The sequence below is a fragment of the Cervus canadensis genome, chromosome 26 (assembly GCF_019320065.1).
Source record: "Cervus canadensis isolate Bull #8, Minnesota chromosome 26, ASM1932006v1, whole genome shotgun sequence".
NCBI lineage: Eukaryota > Metazoa > Chordata > Mammalia > Artiodactyla > Cervidae > Cervus > Cervus canadensis.
In genome coordinates this window covers 35,330,776-35,335,949 of record NC_057411.1, presented here as the reverse complement: position 1 = coordinate 35,335,949, position 5,174 = coordinate 35,330,776, and the positions used below count along the sequence as shown (strand labels likewise).

At 39.7% G+C, this 5,174-nt stretch overlaps 1 pseudogene; it reads left to right on the top strand.

Annotated features, from left to right (window-relative positions):
• Nucleotides 1–4,160: 4,160 nt before the first annotated feature.
• Nucleotides 4,161–4,320, top strand: LOC122428521 (annotated as a pseudogene).
• Nucleotides 4,321–5,174: the final 854 nt, after the last annotated feature.

The following is a 5,174-nucleotide window of genomic DNA, read 5'->3' as shown; positions in this document are numbered from 1 at the left end:
AAATGAGTTCCATTCTGAGAGCACATTCCTAAATTCAATTTGTTCATAAGTCCAACAAAGTTAGCCTACGTAACCCAATTAACACAGTTGGCTGTACAGTACCATACCAAAATAGGTTTGGGCTTCCCTGGTGGCTCAGATGGTAAAGAATCCTCCTGCAATGTTTAAGACCTGGGTTCAATGCCTGGTTTGGGAAGATCCCCTGGAGAAGGGAACCCACGCCAGTATTCTGTCCTGGAGAATTCCATGGACTGTAGTCCATGGGATCGCAAAGACATGACTGAGTGACTTTCACTTTCATAATAGGTTTATAATACTTTTCACACAAATAATACATAAAAAGCAGACACAAAAAATAAAGAAAAGTTTTAATCTTACAGTACCTTGAAAAGTACAGTAGTACAGTACAATAGCTGGCATATAGGGGCTGGCGTAACAAGCAAGAAGAGTTACTGACTGGAGAAGGGAGAGGGCGTGGGAGATGGTAGAGCTGAAGGATTGTCAGCAATAGGAGATGGAGGGCAAGCTGCAATTTCACTCATGCCTGACATTGCTGGAATCCACTTTTGCATCTTTGAAAGCTTGCAACTTGAAGGTTCATATGTAGGGAACTTACTGCATTCTGTGTATTTTTTTCCCTCACTCGGTGGCTATTCTCTCTTCATATTCTTTTGTCATTAAGAACATGCTGTTACTATTTGCAGAGCAGGAGAGATGCAGATGTCGAGAATGGACTTGTGAACCCAGCGGGAGAAGGAGAGAGTGGGATGAACTGAGAAAGTAGCATTGACATGTAAATACTACAATGTGTAAAACATATAACTAGTGGGAAGCTAGTGTATAGCACAGGGAGCTCAGCTCAGATCTGTGATGACCTGGAGGGGTGGGGTGGGGGCGGTTGCGGGGCGGGGCGCGGCGGTGCTCACGAGGGAGGGGATATATGTACACACACCGCTTATCCACGCTGTTGTACGACAGAAACTAACACAGCATTGTAAAGCAAGTATAGTCCAATTTAAAAAATAGATTTATTAATTTTCTAAAAAAAGAACATGTCATTAAAAGAGTCAGCACAATGTACTGAACACACAGTAAATTGTGTTGGGAGTGCCAAGTTCAAGTTCCAGTTCTGTCCCCTGGATACTCTGCAACTTACCCTTCAAAACTTCAGTGTCCACAGCTGTAAATTGAAGTTGAGCTGGAAAATCTCCAAGGTCCCCATTTCATTTCTAAATTTCTGTACTGACTTCTCTACAGGTTGTAATGTTTCCTTCTCACATAAAAATGAAAACACAGCATTTCGATGAAGGGCGTTGCCTTCTTAAAGTGTACGGTTTTCCTTTGAATATCGTTTTATTGGCATCTACCTTTATCAGAAAACCCTTTAGGTTTAAAGACATCCATAAATTCCAGTTTGCAAACTCAGGGAAAAAGAAAGATCAGAAGAATAATTTAATGCTGTCACAGGCAGTTGAGCAGGCCAGAAAAACAGAAAATGAAACTAAGTCAACAAGCAAAATGATGGATGCCACACAAGCGAAGGGGTGTTTTAGAAGGGCGGAAAGTGCCACTGCGCCAAACCATATGGCACATTAAACTGGGGAGGACATCAGCACAGGCCTTGAATATGGGTGGAATTCAGCTCATTTCTTCTTTAACCCCCTGGCAAAATTGCCATCTGTCAAACTGAACCAAGATTAAAGTAGTAACAAGGTGAGTAATGAGAGAAGGAAAAATAATAATTGCCCTGATGATTTAACCTGAAACTATAGTAAGTATTAAAAAACACTCTTGAGTGTTTTCATTTGTGCCAACCTCGGGGCAGACAAATTTCTGAGACTATGGTAAGATTCCTGGCTAGCTTCTGTCCACTTCTCTCTTAGGATCGTCAGCATCTAAAATTCCCAGAAACATATCACTTATTGCTCAATTGTTGTTTAGTCACTAAGTCATGCAACCCTCTTTAGTGACCCCATGGACTGTAGCCCACTGCGCTACTCTATCCATGAAACTTCCCAGGCAAGAATACTGGAGTGGTTTGCCATTTCCTTTTCCAGGGGATCTTCCCAACCCAGAGATTGAACCCATGTCTCCAGGATTGACTTCCAGACTCTTTATCGCTGAGTCACCAGGGAAAACCTATTGCTTAATTAGGACTCAGGTTTTTGATACACGCATTCCTGGAGGTGATGACATAATGACTTGAATTTATATTAAAGTGTGCATGAATGAAAGCATATTTTGTCCCAAAATAAATTTTGATGGGTAGCACAGAGCTGCAAAGTGTTGTGTCTGAAATCAAGAAGGATGCTACATGGAGAAAAGAAAAGATCTTTAAAGAACGAGTGCTGAAGGCTTTGAACAAGGAACTTGCCTGCTTTGCATTTTGCAAAAGCTAATTTATTTGATCTTTAGATTAGTCAGAAGTCATATTTGCTTTGACAGTTACTGTCAGCGAATAAAGATTTCTACATCTTCACACACTTGTTTAATCCTTCTGTCCAAGACATTGGCCCTATGGCTTTTCTGTTGGGAGAAGTAGAATGGGTAAAGTGACTGCTGATAGAAAACACAAAGAAAGATAGTAAGGGCACATCTCCAACGTAGTAAACCTATGTTTTCTTCTTAAACTTTTGTTTTTCTGGACTTGCCAGGGAGGAGCCTCTCCAGGAACAAACACTCCCATGTAGGAAGAAAGGCCCGAGTCAAGATTATCAAAAAATGGACCTGGAAATTCACGAGGAAAAAATGTGTGCCTTTGTTAAGTATCAGAAACAACTTGATCATTGGACTTAAAGATTTATTTTGAAAGAGAGCCAGTTAAGTCTTCGGAATACCACACATTGGTCTTTATTATTATTGCTAATCAAAAATCCATTTAGTGAAGGGGAAAAATGAGTTCAGCTAGCGTGGTTTGAAAAATAGCCTGGAAGCTGCTTTCTAACGATGTCTTAATGTAAAATTACCAATAGAAGAGAGAAAAGAACGTATTTGTGTCTTGCATTTAAAGAAATAATGACTCACAAGTGCAGCGCTGGAATGAACGTGGTCCTCATTTCTGAACTTCAGCAGACCTTCCTGATATTTTTAGCTGCCTTTAAACAGTCATGAGCATTAGCTCAGCATGTGAAAGAAATTAGGTCAAAGTTTTAAGGAAAACAGGATGAGGGGGAAATTGTTTACATGGAAAGCATGAGCAATGGCACAAGCCCTGTCTTCTTTTGCTTGCCAATGTCCTGAGCACAGCCATCACAGGGCTGACGTGGAGGTGGAGAGTGGAGAAAACTGGTCAACGGGACACAGGATATTGCGTTAGCCCATCTGCAAAACGCAGTTCTGTGGCTTAACCAGAAGATCAGCCTCGGGATTACTAACCTGCATTTCCAAGAGCACCAATTTGGTGAGTGGGAATGGAATTGAATTTTTAAAACATTAATTTTGAAATAATTTTTGCTTTATAGAAGAAAGACATGCAAAGATAATGAGTTTCTATATCCTTCTCACATAGTTTATTTTAATATTTACATTTTACATAGCCATGGTGCATTTATCAAAACAAAGAAAGTAACAAGTGTTCCTGTGTGTGCACAGTCATGTCTGAAACTCTTTCGACCCCATGGACTATAGCCTGCAAGGTTCTGCTGTCCTTGGAAATTTCCAGGCAAGTATACTGGAGCGGTTGCCATTTTCTATTCCAGTGGATGGTCCCCATCCAGGGATTGAACTGCGTCTCTTGCATCTCCTGCATTGTCAGGCGGATTCTTTACCAAAATTGTTCTCTTGTTTTCTAGAATAGTTTTGCCTCTTTTAGTACCTTTGCCTTTCCAAGTAGATTTGGGATCATCTTATCAATATCTACAAAAGAGCTTACTGAAATTTTGATTAGAAAAACATTGAATCTATAGATGTACAGACTAAACAATAGAGTCTTAAAATCTATGGACACATTTTATTCCTCTAGTCATTTAGTTCTTTGATTTCTTTCATTATGTTTTGTACTTTTCAACATATGAAAACTACAAACTGCACACCCTTAGTTTATACCTAGGTTCTTTATTGTTTTGATCCTATTGTAAATAGTATTGCTTTTTAAATTTTAAATTTCAATTTGACATTGTTAGTACACAGAAATATAATTACTTTTTAATAATGACCTTGTAATCGCTTCTCGGCCTTTTGGCTAAGATCAAGTGTATAATGACCTTGTAGTCAGTGTTATTGCTAAACTAACTTAGTATTTCTAGAAGCATTTTTATAGATTCTTTGGGATTTTCAATATCAACAATAATGCTGTGTGCAAATAGAAACAGTTTACTTCTTTTCCAATCTGTATCCCTTTTCTCCTTATTACACTGGATAAAAATTACAACAGGCTTCCCTGGTGGTTCAGTGGTAGAGAACCCATCTGCCAAGAGAAGACTCGGGTTCATTCCTGGGTTGGAAGATCCCCTGGAGAAGGAAATGGCAACCCACTCCAGTATTTTTGCCTGGGCAATCCCAAAGACAAAAGAGCCTAGTGGGCTACAGACCATGGGGTTACCAAAGAGTGACTTAGTGACTAAACAACAACAAGGTTTACAACACAATGCTGAACAGGTGTGGCAAGAGACGATATCTCAGCCTCTCATCATTGAGCATCATGTTAGCTGTAAGCTTTTTGTAGACGATTCTTATTAGGTTGCCAAAGTATTGAAGCATCAGCTTCAACATCAGTCCTTCTAATGAATATTCAGGACTGATTTCCTTTAAGATTGACTGGTTTGATCTCCTTGCAGTCCAAGGGACTCTCAAGAGTGTTCTCCAATGGCACAGTTCAAAAAGCATCAATTCTTCAGCTCTTAGCTTTCTTTATAATCCAAATCTCACATTCATACTTGACTACTGGAAAAACCATAGCTTTGACTAGATGGACCTTTACTGGTAAAGTAATGTCTCTGCTTTTTAATATGCTGTGCAGGTTGGTCATAGCCTTTCTTCCAAGGAGCAAGCATCTTTTAATTTCATGGCTTCAGTCACCATCTGCAGTGGTTTTGGAGCCCAAGAAAATAAAGTCTGTCACTATTTCCATTATTTCCCCATCTGTTTGCCATGAAGTGATGGGACCAGATGCCATGATCTTAGTTTTCTGAATGATGAGCTTTAAGCCAACTTTTTCACTCTCCTCTTTCACTTCC